The 20,755-nt window shown below is 40.2% G+C and overlaps 1 protein-coding gene across 4 annotated transcripts in view; it reads right to left on the reverse strand.

The window, feature by feature from the left end:
* arhgap24 (Rho GTPase activating protein 24) overlaps positions 1–20,755 on the reverse strand; it is a 619,498-nt gene that overhangs the window by 124,207 nt on the left and 474,536 nt on the right. The window contains exon 1 of one of the 4 annotated variants that reach the window (XM_080191121.1): positions 19,617–19,846. The exons of the other annotated variants lie outside the window; for them this stretch is intronic. The gene's annotated coding sequence lies outside the window, so the exon portion shown is untranslated. Of the gene's footprint in view, positions 1–19,616; positions 19,847–20,755 lie in introns of those variants that run through there. 4 annotated transcript variants of the gene reach the window in all.

Below are 20,755 nucleotides of genomic sequence, written 5' to 3' on the forward strand. Positions count from 1 at the left end.
CACAGTTCAACAGGCTGACAAACACCTCAGGAATCATTCTATCACCTCCCCCCACTATGCCGCAAAGTGTGAAAAAACTGTGGGTGTGAAGATATGCTAATAAAAAAGTAACCTAACAACACTGAAGTACGAAGAACAGTTGCCAATAAAATAATTTAAGAACTGGTATCTCATATTCTGGGAATGAAAAAAATGCCCAGGGAAAACAGTATGTACAGAAGTATCTATTTCAAAGTTTGGTGTTAATGACGAGCACCGGCTAGCAGATCTTGGTGACAGCCTGTTGCAGTCACTGAGAGATTAAACAGCTGACAGGCATCATTTGATCATTTCGAAATAAAGCCTGTGACGGCCAGAAGGAAACTGCTACAGTATTTCAAATCATCCATGCAAATACAAAACACTTGCCAATTTCAGCCATGTGTGGAGCTCTCACGCACCCAAATTTCTGCGCACTTCAAAAAAAGACTAGTCAATTCCAATTGCAGTTAGGAACATGCTCTGGGTAATCTCACCAGGACTGAAAGAGACCTTTCACTACACAGAGGTCCAAGCATTTTCCCAGTGATGCTTTTGTAAGCTTCAAAAGTGAAGTTCAAGATATACAGCAAACTGTCAGGCAGCGTCTTTGTATGTCCTTGTACTTAACAATCATTCCATCTTAGAAACAGGTGGAGAGACTGGTACTGCTTTAACCATCTGCTTATGCAGACAGTGACATCTGGGAACACATTGATGCAGAGAGTTGTCCAAAATCCATAGGGGGGAAAACAGCTCATGACTGAGATTTTACAGTTAAACAAAAAATGTTTTCAGAATTTTTTTTTAATTTAACAGTTTTCAGTAGACTTGTTAGAACAAAGTAAGAGAATAGGCAAAAACCGATAAAGGTGACTAAACCACTGCCTGAAGTCCCCTGGTTGGTAATGATGGCATTTGTTTTGCTGCATGTAGCAGACAAGCAAAATGAGTGAAATATTAGTTTTTGCATAGACAGAAAGGTGATCTCTAGAGGGGGAACCAGAATGTGAGAGTGGAGGGTCTTCCAGTCAAACTTCCAAGTAATATATCAAATCTTGGACCTGAGTCTGGGATCACTGGTTAATTGGAGATGATGAGTCAGGGTTGTGATTGACTGCAGGGTTTAAAGGCCCACTACAGCAACCTTTGCAGAGAGATTTATGCTGTGGTGACTTGCGAGCAGTTATAGTAACTCTGGAGAAAAAGGGAGACAGAGAAAGTCTGCAACCATTCCTGATTGCCTTCAGAAGTTGGTGTTCCATTTGATGAAGGTAGAGGGTTCGGGGCTTTTGACTCAGGGAAAATGAAGGAACGGTGATGTGTGTCCAGCTGGGTGAGGATGGTGTGTATCTTGGAGCCGATGGAATTTCCATGCACCTGCTGCCTGTGTCCTTCAGGTGGAGATTGCCACAGAATGTTCACTTTTATTAATAAAAATTAAATGATTTCATTGACAAGTTAAAAATTTGATTTCCATAAAATCAGAGTGAAACAAGAAGCTAGAACCTGTTTATTTATCATCAACCTGAAAGCATGGCTTTGTTTTCAGATCTGGTTTTATTAAAGAAGCATCAACATGCTTCAACATGCTAAACTGACGAAAGTCTCTACTGATGGTAAATACAATAATACAGAAGCAAATTAGCTCCAATACTCGAGGCTGAATAATACAGGGGGGACCCAGACACTGGTCCCTCCCCACCCTCTTGCCAAATATCACATTGATCAGTGTGGGCAGCCATAAAGTGCTGTGGGGTGGATTATTGAGGTTCAAGTGTTTCTACCAGCCCTCTCTGGTGCAGAAGTCCCACCCTATCAGTACCAGCAGAACTGGGAAGGCATCAGTGGCTGCTGTGGGTCAACAGGAAAAGGAAGGACCCCAAGACCTTGAATTCTCACAGTAGGAAAGTCCAAGGTTTGGGAGGGTTTGAGTAGGTTAGGGAGAGGGGCAGTATAGCGAAGAGGTTGGGTTTAAAGGAGGGAAACAGATTGGAAGGAAGTGGAGAGTTCAACTCAAGGGGAGGGTGGGGAGCACTTCACAATTGGCAAAGGACAATCCCTAAAGAATGACCTCCTTCCTCCCCATTCTTTATGAACTTGAAATAAAACATTGGGCTTACTAATCCTGCCCTGCTGTCAACACCAAATGCGGTTTTATGGTTTGGATGGTGTATTCCGAGGTCAATTGGCTTAATAACAAGTCTAATTAGCACTTAATTGTTCATTTATGTATGATGGCAGCCCACCTGTCCCCTCCCCCTCTAATATGGGAGTGACCTCGGGAATGTGTAGAAGGATGGTGGTATGAGAGCTTGTAGGAAACACTCCCACAGAGGGTTTTAAAATTCAGCCTAGATTTTTCCACAGGTATTCCAGCATGCCTTTAATTTGGGTGGGCCAGGGAGCTGACAAAGACAGGCAAATACTCCATTAGCTCTGTATATCAGGCCCTAAATCAATAGAATCCAAAAACATTTTTAAGGTGTGCATTGGCATTTGGCATCAAGTTGTCTGTCCTGTGATCTTAAAAAGTATGTCAAAGTCATCAGTGTGGCACCCTGCTCACCATCCAACTGATCTGCAGCCGAGATTATCATCTATTCTACTATGGCATCACTGTGCGTAAAGCCAGTGTGACAGCACCAGCACGTGGCACCCCTTTTCCTCAACAAGAACATTTGTCAAATACCTTTGATGAATGCAGTGACCTAAAAGCAACAGTCACATTTAACTATGTAGAACAACAACATTTATTATTGACTTCACCAGCAGTATAAAATTCAGGGAATTTGCTTGCTTGTGGTGTCTGAACTTCTATTACCAGAGGAGGGAGCTCTCAGCCTCCTGAGTAGACTGAAGAGCTAACACATTACTTACATTATACTGCAGTAATGCTGCAGGCTTTTTAATCGTCTAAAAACAGGAGAGATACAGCCTCTCAGGTTGGTTTCATAGTTAATTAAACTGGATAAATCTGAATGAAAACAATGTGAGCCCAGTAGACTTATGAATGACTTTGAATTTCAATGCAGTTGGCTTCCTCCTCCAGTGTCGCACATCTGTTTTCAGATTAACTATGCTTCTGCCAACTCTCCTGAGAAAATATTACACTGTTTCCCTTCAGTAGTCATCTTTTAAACTGACATCTCCAGTTCCTCAACATTAGAGCCAAGACTTCAGCGTTTGCTGCAGAGTAGCAAGACAGATCTCCGAGCAAAAAGGTTCATTAACAGGAGCTGCTGATCAACTGCCCTCCTTTATGGGAGCCTCCCCACATTCCTCCCCAACACCAAAATCATACCAGCTGCTCAACTGAAATAAAATCTCTTCTCTGCTGCAGGTGCAATTTGTATTTGCGGGCATGCTGGCATTGAGTACAGACATAGAAGTGATACCGAGTATTCTAATCGTGTGTGATGCGCAACAGCTACTGTTGTTTTTCTATCTCGAGCCTCAGTCATCTCCATAGCCCAGTTCTCGCACATGCCCCTGAGTGCTGAATGCTTTGCAGGCTTATCACATCATTCATCAAATCTGAAATTCTGTCCAGCTACTGTGTAAACAACTCTGACCTAGGGAAGGACACTGACACACTATCCCTGATTAGAATGCATGTACAATATAATGCAGCAAAGTGGCAGGCTGCTGTGAGCGCTCTGGAAAACTGTTTGCAATGGTAATCAGCAAAGCACATTATCGTCCATCCAGTATCAGTGGTTTTGTGAAATATATTGCATTATTTTTAAAGCTGACATTTATTTTACTGTAGGAGTTGACTCTGTGTTGATGTAATGGGGACAATATGCATACATTTAGACTAAATTAGTGGGTCAAATGTATTCAGTTGTTAGCGCCTTTGTTTCACAGGGTCAGACAGGCAGTAGATTCGATGGATTTTGCAACAGAATATAGACTGAAATAAATTGCTGCACTGAGGGAGTGTTGAGTTGTTCGAGGTGTCATCTTTCAGACAAGGTGTTAAAGCAAAGCCCTGCCTGTCTACTCAGGGGTGTCACCATACATGCGAACAGGAGTAAGCCATGTAGCCCTCAAGCCTCAAAGGGCAGAGGGCAAAGTGTTTCTCCAACATTCTCATGCAGGCAGAAACTGATTGACACATTATTCACTCCAGTTACTGTTTCTGGGACTTTGCTACACACAAATGGCCATCTTGTTAGCACATAAGTTGCCTTAAAGTTATTAATTGAATATAATAACATGTTGGGCTGTGATTATAGAATAGTTACAAAACGTTCGGCCCATCAGTCTGTGTCAACTCCCTGCAAAAGCAACTCAGCTGGTCCCACTCCTTCACCCTTTCCCCTGCATTTTCTTTCTACACAGATAATTTGATTTGATTTATTATTGTCATATGTGTTAACATACAGTGAAAAGTATTGTTTCTTGCACACTATACAGACAAAACATAAGGCTCATAGAAAAGGAAAGGAGAAAGCGCAGAATATAGTGCTACAAACATAGCTAGGGTGTAGAGAAAGATCAACTTAATGCAAGGTAAGTCCATTCAAAAGTCTAACAGCAGCAGGGAAGAAGTTGTTCTTGAGTCGGTTAGTACATGCCTCAGACTTTTGTATCCTTTTTCCTGAAGGAAAAAGATGGAACAGAGAATGTCTGGGTGTGTGGGGTCCTTAATTATGCTGGCTGCTTTGCCAAGGCAGCAGGAAGTGTAGACAGATAATTATCCACGATTGAAATCTGCCTCTACCACACTCTCAGCACTCTAGATTCTAACCACTGTGCAAAATTTTCCCCATGTTGTCTTTAGTTCTGTTACCATTCACGTTAAATCTATGCCCTCTGGTTCTTGACAATTCTGTCAATGGAGCAGTTCAACTTCCTTCCACGCTACCCCCCAGCCTCACCCATCAACTCTGTCCAGACCTCTCATGATCTTGAATGCCTCTATCAAATGTCCTCCCAATCTACTCTTTTCTAAAGCCCCTAGTTTCTCCAATCTATCATCTCACTGAAATTCCTCAGCCGTGGAACCATTCTTAGAAATCTTTTCTGCACCCTCTCTAATGTCTTCACATCCTTCCAAAATGTTTTGTCCAGAACAGGACGCAATTTAGTTGAGGCCAACAAGTGTTATATAAAAGTTCACCATAACTTCTTTGCTTTTGCACTCTATGCCACTGTTCATATAGCTCAGAATTTTGTATGCTTCAATAACCAGTTTCTGCCATTTGAATGATTTGTGCATGTATGTAGGTCTCTGTTCCTGCACTATTTCTTACAATTACACCCTTTATCTTACATTGCCTCTCCTCATTCTTCCTATTAAAAATGCATCATTTCATGCTTACCCATATTCCACTTCATCTGCCATGCATCCACCCATTCCACCAGCAAATGTTCTCCTAAAGTGTATCACAGTTCACAATATTTCCAAGCTTTGTGTTTTCTACAAATATTGAAATTATGCTGCCCTTCACAACCTAGTCACATCATTAATATTGATCAAGACAGGCAGTGGTCCTAAAATAGATCCTTGTGGAACCCCACTACATATCTTCCTCCAGTCTGAAAAAAAACAACTGTTTACCACTACTCTGTTTCCTGTCACTCAACCAACATCATATCTATTCTGCCATTCTCTAGTAACTTTGCAGGACAGAAATGACACAGCATATCACGTGGAAAGTCAAGTACCCAACAAACTAGTTTATTCCAGTTTAACCATACACAAATAGCCGGAGGAGGGCATTATTAGTACTAGTTATACTCTTCCCCTGCTCCCCACCAAGGTACATAATGTTCAAATTCTATACCATGTCCATACATTTCTTGTTTTTCACTTATTTGCAAATCAAACTTAACAACTGGTTTCCTATTCTTAAGATGATGCCACCTTTCTTGATCAAAATTTTCAGATCCTGGGGACAGACCTGGATCTAACCGGGCCAAAGTTTAAGGAGAAGTTTTCCCCAACAAAGACAGATTTTGACCTTAACTTTCATTTGACATTTTCACTTCATCAGACATGTCTGTCTGACACTTACTAGGATCTGAACTCATTTCAAGCATAACTATCCAATTCATTTGATTCGTCCTAACTTTTCATGAACATCTGAAGCTAAAATATGATCTATATGTACACATATTGCTATGTGATCTTCAAAATTAACAAGTGAGGATGATGTTGATGAAGTTTCCCACTACTAAACATTTTGAGCAAATTTGTGTGAGGACCACATATTTTCCTGACTCTTCCTGGTGACCACTTCACCACATATGATGATGTTCTTCAGACTTATTTCTCTCACTTTACCCTTACAATTAGTTTTTTTGTGCCTGGATTGTTTCTCTTCTACTGACTGTGCTAAATCTGTCTTTAGAAAATAAACTATGGCTGAGTTCTAAGAAAAATGCAGCTGACAGTAGTAGTCTGAGATGTCTTACGATAAACAAACCGAAAATTTGCTAGTTTGTGATTCAAGTAACTGACATTTATACTGTGTGCATTGCTGTTTCATTTCAACCAGGATGATGCACTGGAACCCCATTCGTTCTCACGAAATTTGAATACTCTTCTAAACAAAACCCAACTGAGGTCCGTTGTCAGACACAATTTCCTTTGGGATTCTACAAGCAGCAAAAACTATTGCGTAATATCTAGCGTTTTGCTGGTTGTTGTTTGATTCTTCAGTAACCCTTAAATCCATTTCTATCTATCACAGTGAATAGTTGTTGCTCTTCAAATTCAATGTGCAGCCTCTGCCACACTCTAAGCTGGCCATTTCTATGGTTATAAAGTACTGATGGCAGCTTCTGTTTTGCTGCCATCAGCAAAATACTCTACATTGCTTTACTGTGTCCACTATGTCCTTAGTTAATTCTGGTCACCAAAGATACCTTCATGCTAAACTTTTTATCAATATCATCTTCATGTGTTAGTCTTGAAGATCACATAGCAATTGCAAAATCAAAAGTCCATCTTTACATTGAGGCTGTAGCTACAGTAAGTACTGGAGATTTTAATTTCAAAATAGCCATCCGTGGCTTATGGTCAGTTACAATTGTGAAATTACAGCTGTACACATGTTTAATGAAAACTTCTTATTTCAATTATCAAAGATAACGCTTCACATTCTGTCAGAGCATAATTCTGCTGACTGGCACTGAGGGTGTGTGAGGCAGATGCAAACAGTCTCTCCTCACCAATTTCCAACATGAAAGATCATAACATCTCATTCATATGATGTGGGAACACGTGAGCTATTTTGATCCATTGTAATATACAAACATTGTTCCATCTACCAATTTACACAATTGAAATGTTTTTTCACACTTCTCCATTTCCATGAAAAATCCTTTCTCAAGCATTCATTCAACAGGTGTGAAAAGGTTGCCAAATTTGGCATGAATTTACCATAGTAATTCACTCAACCCAAAAAAGATTTGAGCACAGAGATATTCTGAGGGTCTGTTACATTTCTTAATGCTTGAACTTTAGTGTTGGTAGATGTTACTCATTTTTGTCTACCCTGTGTTCCAAATATTCTACAGAGTATGTCATACATATATACCTTTGTCTGAACTCCATGCTTTCCCAAGCAATGGAGCACTCATTTCAGCCTGTCTTCATAACCCTGCCTATTTGGAAGTTCAACAGGTTTATTTGTAACAAACGCCACTAGCTTTCGGAACTGGCTGTTCCTTCGTTAGGTTCCTGACAAAGCAACAACCAGTTCCAAAAGCTAATGGAATTTTTGACAAATAAACCTGTTGGACTTTAACCTGGTGCTGTGAAACTTCTTACCGTGTTCACCCCAGTCCAACGCCAGCATCTCCACATCATATTTGTAACTTAAATATGCATTACATCAAACTAGCATACTACCTGAATTCTTACAAAATATGGTTCATCACACCTTGGGAAATTCTCGAGCTGAAGAAACATCACAGGCAGCCAATGAAACTGATAAGACCTATGTGTGAGTTAATTGTCAAATATGACTCAAACTTATCATCTAACTCAAGATGCGGATAGGTGGTTGTCAGGACTAACTTTGAAAAAAACTGGCCCTGATAACATTGAAAATAGATGCTCCAATTTTTTGGCAAAGTATGAGGTGGATTACATTCCAGTACTTGATTTACACTTACCTTGCAAGCCCATATATTCTTACACTGCCATCTGACTTTGGTGTTATCACTAAGGGAGTAGCTTAATTACTCTGTTCTCACTGACAAGTTCTTTCTGCTCTTACTCTACTTTCTTCCTTTGAGCAGAGGACTCTAAATGAAGCCTGCAATGAACTGGTTTGGTATTCCTGTGAATCTGTACGTTGCCCTTATATCCTTGAATCAGTTTGACATCTTCGTTAAACATCTGAGGATCCTTTATTGTGAATAGCGCTTCCATGCAAAAGAAGCTTGTTACAGGTTAATTTAAGTGCTGTTCACCAGTTTCTTCTTTGTAAGACTACTTTTTCATCCTACATGTCAACAATAATTTTGCACATTGCTGCTCGTTTATGACTGGGTAAGAAGTCTCACAACACCAGGTTAAAGTCCAACAAGTTTATTTGATAGTAAACCCACAAGCTTTCGGAATGCTGTTCCTTCATCAGGTGACTGGAACAGAGACACTTCCCATTAGGGGATTTTCTCTCCTCCATAACTTCATAATTCTATGCTTGACCTCTCCAACAGATGCTAGGTCAACTTTTGACAATTTAATAATTGAGGCTTCATGCTGACTCATTCACCCAAGTCAACCACCATGTTTACTGGAGCTCCATCCAATGTTACATGGACTACAGTGCCTTGCAAATTTCCACTGGATATTCTTGTGCTTCAGATTGTATGCGACTCAACAATCCCTCACTGAATTATGATGTCCAATAACCACATGCAGTGACTGCTATTTCTGCCAGCCAGCCTTTTTTCCATATACATTCTTTTGACACGCCTTGGCAACTCTTTGGCTGTAGCACTCTGTCTTCACAAATGGACAACTTTGTGCCAGGTGTTGGCAGAAGTGCAGATAACAGGACTTTTTAGCACCTCTGTTATGACTAAATGCTGTCAGACAGACCTTCTGCTCATTCAGCTGCAGTCCAGTTACTTCAGCAGACAACTGACAGCTGTTGATTCTGACTTCTTTCAACTCATGTTCCTCCATGTCCATGGACAATGCTATTTGACAAATTATATCGGAAGTTAACTTTTGCAATGTCAGCAACTTATCAAAGCCATCTCTAATGTCCTCCCTTGGGTCACTGATTCCTTGTCCAAATCAATAGTTTTCTTCAATCTCCAATGGTTTGGGACCGTAATGTTATTCAAGCTGACACAACATATCTGGCAGCAGTATACCTTTTGGCTCTACTGGGGTAAGGAAATTCTTCAGCATTTTGTGAAATTCTGGGCCTGCTATATCAAAAAATTACTCTTTTTCTTCCCCCCACTGCTTGATAAACAACTATCATGATCGCTGAGGCTATTATAAAATACGCATCTAGTCACTCAACATATTCTCGACCATGTCTATACTCTCCCAGTTACCCAATAATATCTGTTGATATAGTCATCTTCTAAAGTCAGTCCATCCACATGTACAAACATTTTTCGTCCCCAAGATTGGATTTTAAAAACTATTTTTCAGCAAAAAGAAAATCACAGTTCTTCTACTAGTTTGCTGGAAGCCCCTTTAACCAACTTTGTTCAGCTAGAGAATTCAAATCCTATTCTCATTTTCAGAATAGAAAGAGACAGTGTGCCAAAAGGAAAGGCAAATACCTCACAAACTAGTTACTTCCAGTTTGACAATGTATACACATATGGCCAGAAGAGGATGCTATTACACTATTATAGCTGACAAGCCTATAATGTGACACTTTATCAAATTCCTTTTGGAAATCCATATATAGTACATCAACATCATTATTTTCATCAATCCTCCCAGTTGGCACATGAAAAACATCAAGTTAGCTAGATTTGTCTTTAACAAATCGATGCGGACCTTATTTAATTAATCCACATTTTAACTTTGTTCCATGTTATTATTTCTAAACAATACCCTCAATTGAAGTTAAACTGACTAACCTATGGGTTAGTGGCTTAACCTTACACCCTTTTTGAACAAGGATGTAAAATTTGTAATTCTCCAGTCCTCTGGCACCACCTCTGTATCTAAGGTATTGGATAAATGCAAATAATTTTGTTAAACTGCAGTTTAGGCAAACAAAATTATACAAATTCTAGAATTGTTCACTTGATAATACACTGAAGTCAATTAGCTCCCAATACAGATTTATCATTTAAGTAATTTTTTGATATAGCAGGCCCAGAATTTCACAAAATGCTGAAGAATTCAAGTAACTTAACATACTTTCCGGCATCTATAAAAAGAAGTACTTTCATTTGATCACCTATTAGAAATCAAGTATTCGCATATTGAAAAGAATGGGAGCCATCCTCAAGACACAGACCTTGGTTTCATGTGTAACTCTCCTGTCATGTGCAGGAGCATTAATAGATCTGGTGAAAAAAATATGTTTTACTCTACAAGACTATTTATCCTTCAATGTTGATGAGCATGAAATTCATTGTCCAGTAGAAAAATGTGGTTTAGCTTTTATTTATGTATAATTTACTTTGGCAGTCAGGATTTGGCTCTGAATTTAATAGATTCAGGACAGCTCACATCAAACTGAACATCCAAAACATGACTGATACTCTAATCCTCGCTGTGCAGTCATGTGTAAATGCACTGCCCCAATGCACAATCACAGCAAAAATGTGGATGAAAAGTACACATTGCAAGAGTGTTAACAATGAGAAAAAGCCACTACTGTGATTTCTGCAATTCTTTCACATCTGCAGACAATATCATTGCTTTGTTTTTGTCAAAATAACCAAACAGCTAAAACAAAATACTGACAGAGAGACATTATAATGGCAAGGCAATCCCTAAAACACAACCATAATGGGCTCTTCATGTTCACACATTTGCTTTGTGGTACAGATTTTTTTGACAAATGGTTTTTATTTAGTTTTCACCTCTTCAGAAATCTTCAACACTTGAGACTTGGAGGCTACTCCCAGGTCTCTGTTGTTACCGTGCAGTGATTAATCTGCTTTAACATCAGGTTGTCATGATGTGGAGATGCCGGCATTGGACTGAGGTAAACACAGTAAGAAGTCTCACAACACCAGGTTAAAGTTCAACAAGTTTATTTGCTGGTAAACCCACAAGCTTTCGGAAACACTGTTCTGAAACATCGTTTCCGATGCATTTCTGAAACAGAACAGGATTATCATCCAGAATCAAAACATTGGCTCTATTCTCTTTCCATAGATGCTGTCAGACCTGCTCAGATTTTCCTGCTTTTTCTTTTTTTGTTTCAGATTCCAGCATCTGCAGTATTTTGCTTTTAACACAACTTTTCGTTTGAGGGAAGGAGAGCAATCACAACAAATGCCAAAATGCAGTTAGTTTTCTTTAATATATTATCATTTGCGCATAATCCATTGATACCTCCCCAAAGCAATTTGCATGGTGTGCATCAATAAATGAAAAAGAAGTTGCTCTTTTTCATAGTGCCAAAGCTGGAAATAAAGTCAGAGCACCTTTAAATAAGCTACTGGGGTGAAATTGGCCTTGGTTGATACTGAGCAACGAGTGATCGCAAATTAGCAACGATTTATCAGTGAAAAAGAAAATCAGTTGTCTAATAAAATGTCCTGGCATAAACTGCACCTTCTTAAAGCAACACAACCTCCAGAGTGTCTCCAATTCACCTTCTCGCACTATGGCTACCCAGCTTGTTCACAACAATTAATTATCCTCCCTATGAACTGCCTCATAGCCCCATATCCAATCCAACACATCTCCATTAGAGGAATATGAGAGGAAACAATAATATGCCAGAGACAAAGCTAGCATGGGACAAGGACTATCTCAGATTCGTGACTCTTGCATACCACATGAGTTACAGCCACCTGCTGCAATCTTCTCCTGCAGGTACTACTAAGAAGCACAAGATTAAATAAACAAAAGGCACTGAGGTGCTGGGGAACAAGATGTGAGGAAAGAGTAGGTATAATAAAACAGAATGCACACAAACTTGGTGCTAAGTTACTAATAGAAGTTAGAGACAAAAGGAAAGGGATCACTTATATGATATTCATGTCTGCATAAAGAGAATGGAAGGGTAAAGGAGGCTAATGTGTTATCAGTAAGACAGAATGTTCCAAAAGCACAAGGATGTTTAGTGGGGAGAAGTCTTTTATGGGTTGAGAATGGGTGAAAAGCTAAACTTTCTCACTAAAACCAATTCAATTACATTGTTGCATTGGAAGTACAATGGAAACAGAAAGGGGAGGTACTTCTTTAATGTGTTTAAGGAGGAAGAGCCTCCAGGGATAATAACTGCAAACATTAATTAAATCCTCCCCTGATGAATAGGCATCCTGTCACAATATATAAGTTCATATATTTTTAACAACCATCTATGACATGTGACTGATCACTTGAAGATTGGTTTTACTGCAGGCTTAGCGCATCTGGATGAGATAGCACCTATATTCAACATGTATGGTTAGAAATTGCATAATGGGGAAAAGCATGGCTAGGGGCATCAGAGCATCCACCACAAGACTAATTGGCATGATTATTACTTTTTTTACTTATACTTTTTAATTGCATAGCCATTAGTGAAGCAGTTCGTGATAACTATTTGATTTTCAATCTAATGAATCTGGCTGATTGTCAGTCTGTCACACTGGGTGGATGGAAAATTGATGCTTCCAGGCCCACTTGATAGATGAAGACTACTAAACTACTGATTTCCCAAAGATTATTGGAGGCAGGAGGCAGTATTTTCTTGTGGATTGGATTTTCTAAGTTCAAGATAGAAGATAAACAGTCAGAATATTCTCCAGTAATTGAATCAAACTTAAAATGTAAGCAATGTCACAGATATTTGGTCCCGTTTTCATATCATCAAGAGATTCGGCAAAGAGTCATATGTTATTGTTGCATTCACACAACTGACACCAACTGATTGAAAGTGTCCTGATATTTTTTCATCTGTCTGAATAAAGCACTTTGGAGACTTATTGACTCAGTTAATAAAAGCTGGCCTCCAAACAAACTATACCAAGAGACACCAAGACTGGGACATGGCCACATTCCAAGATAATCCTTCTGGTTAACATTACTGGAGTTCATCCACTGTGTTGTTTCATCAATGAAATAAAACATTCGGGATAAGTATTTAATAATAATGCAACTTACCCCAGAGCCACTTTCCCCTTTAATTAGAAGAATCAATTACAGAGCTGTTAATTAAGCAGATAGAATGTTTGGATTTGGATCATAGCATAATTACATGTCAGTAAATCAGCAAGTGCCAATGCATGGAATTATATCAATGTTAATTTGTATTATTGGGTTAACATTTAGTGAGTATAATTCCTCTGTTATTTTTGAATACTGGTTGTATGTTTGCAGCAAATTCCTATTATAAGATCACTTTTTTTTTCAAATGTATACATAAATTGGTGATAGTTTATCAACTATGAAAAGTGCATGTAAGACTGACACAAATAGGTTAGGCAATGAAAATTCTACAGAGGAAATGAAATGTTCGACATCATTGTACATCACTGTCAACGTGAGTGTTCACACACTATTATTTCATTACCTTGAGTATTTATGTTTTGTATTTCCTGATATTTTTGTGATAGTTAAATTTGGTATCAGATTGCTCAAGAGCATCCTTAAAATGAACAATTTGTTTGTGAATGACTCGTTGAACCCAGCTATTCTAGAAATTGATTTCTCCACTATTTCTGTGTTCTTACTGTCCAGTGCCATTCCCAGTATGCTGCTTTTGATTGTTTTTGTTTGAACCCAATGGATCACAAGTGATTTACAAACATTTTGGGGAAATCAGAGGTGGGGAGAACACTTTGGTCAGATTTAATGTCCAACCCATGGTGAGTTTGATGACATGGGGGCATTTAATCAGGTGGAATGGAGTGGGTGGGGGGGGGGGGGGGGGGGGGGGCGGGTGGTAGTGCAGGCGAGGGGAGATCAGGCTGCCTTCCTGCTTTCACCCTGGCTAAGTCTGTGGCAAAGCTCATGGACAAACTTTGCACAGCACTGCAAACTGATACTCTTAAGTGGGCAATTAATGCTGCTGGTATTAACCCCAATGATGGATGGGGGTCTCATACCCTTTGTGGGCATTCTAACTTGTACACAGAGGTCACTGCCTGAGTGTGAGAGACAGTACGTGTGTGTGTGTGTGTGTGTGTGTGTGCCTCACAATAAAAATACAAAGGAATAAGATGAAAAATTGCACTGGCTGAGGAAATATTTACTTATATTTTAGACAATTGCTTCAGACAATTGTCCCACTACGGTTTAAGACTACTTCAACCAGAATTTTATGCTGGTTCAGGGCTGTCATTGCTATTTGATTGAACTCTTTTTAAACTATTAGAGCTGAGGTCACATTGCTGTTACATTTCCTGCCAGTAAGCCAACAATCAATACAGAACAAAACAAAACAATTTCAACAGGGAGAATCTGATTGGCTTTCAGTAGAGTATTACATTGTGGCTTTACGTTCCCCTGCTACCTTCATCATCACGCAGGTGTTACACTGTTATTATGCTAAAACCCACATTCAGGTCACCATTGACTTGATATCACTGTGGCTAGGGAGATCTTACCATTTTGCTAATGTTAATAAGACAATGGTAGCTGCTCTCCGCTGTCACTCATTTGGGCAGAAGTGAGGAATCTGAGACCTTTGAAAAGTCTCCAGACATTGTTTGTCAACTTCTGGCTTCACAGATTTATTTACCTCTATTACTGAAGGTAGGCTGATGTTTCTGCCTGTTAGTCTAATTTTCTGGAAACAAAATGGGTCGAATTTTACCAGCTAGCCCCACCCATCGATGGGCGGAGCAAGCCAGTAAAATCATGAGAGAGTCGAGAAATCAGGATCACTCCCGATTTCTTGGCCCTTGCGATCTTACGAGAGCCAAATTTCCAGCGAGATCAGCTTCTCGACAGAACTAGCTGAGTGGCTGAATAAATTATTTAAATATATTCCAGTGTTAATTTACATGGCATTAATGAGCTCAGCACTCTATCGTCCGGCCTCTCTTGCTTTTATGGCCAAGCCGGGAGAGATTCCCTCCAGCGGGGAAAGCACCTAATCCCCATGAACAGGGAACAATTGTGTTGGCCTCGCTGGTAGAACTGAAGGACATCAAAACCCCCTGGGGAGGCCGAGGGCAAGAAGTGCCATCCTGGCAATTTCAGCCTAGCATCTCAGCAATGCCCATTGGGCAGTGCCTGGGGTGGGGCCTATGGTGTGCAGCCTATGGGGGCAGGGCTTATAGGGGATAGGTCTGTAGGGGAAGGATTAAAGGGGCTGTCCAACTGGGGAGGGAGGGGGGCCTGCTGCCACTCTGCAGGTGATCAGATCATGAGGGGCCCCACTGCCTCTCTGCAGACGATTGGTATGGGGAGGGCATGGGGGGGGGTGGGGGGGGGCAATGGGGTTGAATTTTGGGTTCATGAGCTTTGTTGAGGCTGCAGTAGCAGGGGCCTGACAGCTAACTCTCTGTCTCTCAGACATCTGCTGCTGCTATTGCACATGTTTTGAATAGTTCCCACTGCAGTTGCTATTCTGTCTGTGCTTTCCAGAGGTCTGCATATGTGTAACAAGCTGGCTGGCAAACTAAGCTCAGCCCACTGCATGCAGCAGCTAGAAATGGTCTAGACCATTTTACCATGCACTATATGTACAAAATTGGGTGTGAAAACTCATCCAAAAAATGGATGTGCAACTCTCCTATTTTAATGCAAGCTAGACACTTATAATAATTCTTGTAAAATTTGCCCAATATCTCAAAAACTGTGGTACAGATTTCAATGAAATTTGGTACACAGACAAGTTGTCCAAGAAAGAAGTTTCATTTTTGGCAAATTTGCATATCCATATCCAGGCGTAGGAATGTTTTAAAGAACCGTCAACATTGGGATTCAGGGGAAATTGATTATTTTCATTTAGAATGTTACTTGTTTTAGAATGTTCTGGATTGTCTTAGCTAAGGTATTGGAACTTGTCATAGCTGTCAAAATGGCAGCAGAGTTTTCAGAGCAGATTATGTGGAATGGCCTGAAGCTTCCTCAATGAGATGGAAGTTTTTAATAAATATTTATCTTTTTCAGTTTTGTGGTTACAGAGCATTAACCAGGCAGGGAAATGTCTCAAAGAAGGGCTGCATAATTGTAATAACATTGAGTTAACACGGTGAAGCAAAGGTATGCATTTTTCATCTAATTTCACTGTGGTTTTCACTTGACTCACCCTCATAATGTCAAAGTCTATCCTTATTCCCATACTCTTTTCCCCAATCCTCACCTGTCCACATACTCAGAATCACTCTGCAGAGGGTATGTCATTCTCTATGGATAAACCTCTCTGTACTATCCGTAAGTAAGAAGAAAAAGGAAAGAGTTTTTATACTAATTTAAGACCTATCACAAACTCAAGAAGGCCCTAAGCTATTTTCAACTCTAGAAAAGTAGTCACCACTGATAAGAGCTGTATGTGGAGGTGAGGGGAAAAAAGCAGCAGGGCAGAAGAGAACACCAGGAACAAGAATTGCCTGCATAGCAGCACAAATCCTTTAAGAAACACTTCAAGGGATATGATTGCCTAAGTTTAGCATTATCCTTTCCTGTGTTTTTTTTCATACCAGTCTCACTCCACTGCCAGTTCAGTACAGGCTGGAATCTGGCTTGGCCAGCTGTCTGCTCCTTCAGAGCATCGACAGAAAACTCAAGGCAGGTGTAGGGTGAACAGTTTGCCTGTATGCTCACAGCTCAGTTCTGAATGCATGACTGGAAGTGGCCTCAAGTTTCTGGAAATCTTGCATGACACATCAGATTTCTCATGTTCAAGGCATCCATTGGCTATGAGAACCTGTCCCTTCACTGATCCTTTTCAGGGGAAAACAGAACTTCTATGGCAGCATTGGGTATCTTGTTGAATTAAGCCCAGTACAAGGTGGATGGTGTCTCGAAAGGAATTGCAGACAGATCCCTGAAGAAAGTTAAGTGGGGCAGGATGGAGGTACCAGGGAGAGGAACATCAGCAAAGGAAAAACGTCAACAGTAAGGGCAGCAGCTACCTTCCCACAGGGCCCACAATGCTGATGTGGAGTCCCTCAATTGGGCACAGAGAGGCTGAATATATGGACCCCTTGCCTCTGTCCACTGCAACCACCCCCTACCGGAACATCCAGTTAGCTCCCTATGCTCCTTGGATATCACTGGTAGAATTCCAGCAGTGATGGGGTGAGGCCCCTACTGGATACGAGGCAGGGAGGTTACCCTTCTTTTGTCCTTCCCAGAAGTGAATTTGGGAGTAAGGAGGATGTGGGGTACCGACCCTGCATCCTCCCCCTGAACAAACAGCCACTCCACCTCTGAACCTGTCTCTGGAGTGGGGGTGGGCTTAAAGTTCCACCAATATCTTACTGAACTTAGGTAAAGGATTTGGATTGATTTTGAGGCCATTTGCCCAGCAGAAAAGGAGTGGTCAGTGTTCCGAAAATTTTCTTTTACCAATGCATGGGATGTGGGCGTCGCTGATCGCCCATCCCGGATGCAATTGAGAATCAAGTACATTGCTGTGGGTCTGGAGTCACATGTAGGCCAGATCAGGTAAGGATGGCAGGTTTCCTTTCCTAAAGGACATTAATGAACCAGATAGGTTTTTACGACAACTGACAATGGTTTCATGGTCATCATTAGACTTTTTGGGGAATAACAATGTAACCACTGCAATCTTTCCACATGGCATCCAGCAGGAGGCACACAACATTAAGTTCTCTTCATTTGCAAACCAGGATTCTATGATATAAATATAATCCTGTTTTTCAACTCCTGGCACTACAGTGAATGGATCCTGCAGGCTGTCCTGGGGCACTCATTTCTGCCCACACACTGCCAATCTATTTGCAATGAGGCCCATCCACAAAATATACCAGCTCTTCCACTGAGGCCATCAGCTGGCTGGCTGGTCAATGCACTTTGCTACTTGCAGTTCACACCAGGGGAAATGTAGCCCCACGGGAAGAATTACCAGTTGGGCAAGGACATGAACTGGGCTGTTTATAGATCCCATTTGAATTTTCTTTCGATTGAGATCAATGGAAAGTAAAATCAAGCAGTTTGTAGAACAGGCAGCCAATCCATTATCCCTAGGTTTATGTCCCATCCCAGAGTTGAAAAGGTTGACCACACTTTAACATGATACGCACAATTTGCATCTGATGCAGTAACAAATGCTTACTCTACCAACAGAATACTCACTGAGAGACATATTTAATTGAAGAAACAAACAAAAACTATATTTCCCACAAGATATTGACAGCAACTCAGTCAAATAAACAAGGTAAAGTGGTCACGACAGTTTGACAATTCACTGTATTTATCTGCCTTGGGGTTCTCTTTGATCTTTGTTCATTTTACCAGACTTCATTTGGTCTGCTTTCTCATACTCTATTAACACAACTATGTTTCAGTCTGACATTGCAATCTGTGCAATAGGATCAGAAGACATCAACTGTATTTAATGTCAAATTGTCACGTCAGCGATCTGTGTTAGAGGCACGGGTCAATTTTTCAATTTCATTGTAATTAATTCCTCCTTAATCTTATTATTGATGCACTGTATATTGTTCAGTATTACCCTGATGCAATGTCCAAATCAATTCTGATTACCCTAGAGTGCAAGACATAGTGAGATTTAAGAAACTATAAATTGAATACATAATCTATTAAAGAAAGGAAATCAAAGTCAATAGGGGCATGTATCAACAAAGTGTGCTTTTTGGGAGAAGTTATTTAAAGGAAGAAACTGCGAAAACTAAAGCCTCGGTTTTTATTTTATGTCATGTTATGCATTAATTAAAAAAAAACATGCTTCCCTAACCAGATGACATTCTGCCTTCACCGTAGAACAATATATTTTTAATAACTTTGTTAAGCCTTTTTTTCATTTCTATTAATTGTACTTTTTCACCATCATATAAAACACTTGCTCCACACTCTTTTCCTCTCACCTGAACACTCCCACAAAAGTTCCGTTCACTTGGCAAAAATTAAACTGTGAACAAGGAAAAGTGTCCATTCCATTTACTGAGAACATCAAACATAAACTGAAAAGTAGCCTGATAATGTTCCATGGAAGGTAGATGTGATGAGGGTTACCACACTCTTTAATAGTGAATGATTTCATTGTCACCTCATGTTTCTCATCACTAGAAAGGGACCTATTCCATCAGCATTAACACAAATGGCTACAACCAGGCAACCAAATAGATAATGTCCTAAAATTATCTATTGGACCAAAGCATTAATTACTTTATTCCACGGATTATCCACTTAACAGATTTGATTTAAGATCATTAATTGAAATGGCATTATTGGGCTTTTACAGATAACTGAAGCACTGTATTGAACAGAGTTAAATGAAGTTGTCACAGGATGCACATCTTTCAGACAAAGAAGTAAAGCTTCCACTCACCTTGAACACAAATGTATTCCACTCGAGTGGAAGAGTGTTCACCATGATATCCAGCAGCAGCTGCTGCTTTGAATTTGTTGCACACAGATCCACATCTGTTGAAGAATATTTACTCACTGCCGATTTTCCCAAAACTCCATCTGCTAGGATTGGAAAATCACCTGCATGCTGCTCTACAGGAAGCAGGTACCCATTGCCAGCCAAGGCCACAAGGTCACTACAGGGTGTATGCACACCAACTCTCAACTGACTAAGACTGCACTGAGTGAGTGAGTGAGTGAGTGGGGAGGGGGAGATAGCAGCTGTGCAGAGTGCGTCAGCTGTGCAAAGCAGCAGCTGAGATAATGTGAGATGGGAAAAGTTGCAGGACTGTAAATCTGATAACAGGCGCACAGCCAACTTAGTGACCCACAAAGCCTCTGAGACCAAGTGGTAGAAGAATTATTTAATATTCAGATGCTGAGAATTTGTTTCAAAAGAATTAATCTTTTGAAACTTGTTTTTTGTGCCGAAGGTCTACTATGGCTGTCACCAGTGTGAATTCTGTCAGGCTGATTGCCACTGTGAGCTGCAACTTTTCCTTTTTACAAATAGGCCTTCTTGTTGCTCTAAAATTATTCACAAATAACCAGTTGCCAGCTTTCTGACAATCGCAGATTTGCTCTGGACAGCAATGTCTTTGGCTTTGACATCAGATGTTACATACTTACCTCAACAGTGTGTTTTGAATTACTAATTCTGAAGGCTAAAGAGAAACAGTTGAATACAACACAATTTTAAGCAGAAATCCAAAATTGTATATAATGTATAAAGTAAAACTAGTTTTCATACAAATAGTGATCAATCACATAGCCGAAACTAGCTTTGCATCTTTCAAACTCCCAGTCCCCTCACAAATACTTATCATTATGAGATGGGTACGTTGTTGACTATCTTTTCATTACGTTGAAGGAAAATGTCCTTTGTGCAGTTAATACTGCAATGAAATATTACCTGGTAACCAGCGATGCAAACATATTAGGCTGAACAAAAGCAAACAGTTCTTTCTAAAATCTTTCATTTCTGACCTGGCAATGTATGCCCATGATGTGGTCAGGAGAATGGGTCAGAGAAGGCATGCACATGTAAACTAAATTTGT

The sequence above is a fragment of the Carcharhinus amblyrhynchos genome, chromosome 1 (genome assembly GCF_965287045.1).
Source record: "Carcharhinus amblyrhynchos chromosome 1, sCarAmb.v2.hapA, whole genome shotgun sequence".
NCBI lineage: Eukaryota > Metazoa > Chordata > Chondrichthyes > Carcharhiniformes > Carcharhinidae > Carcharhinus > Carcharhinus amblyrhynchos.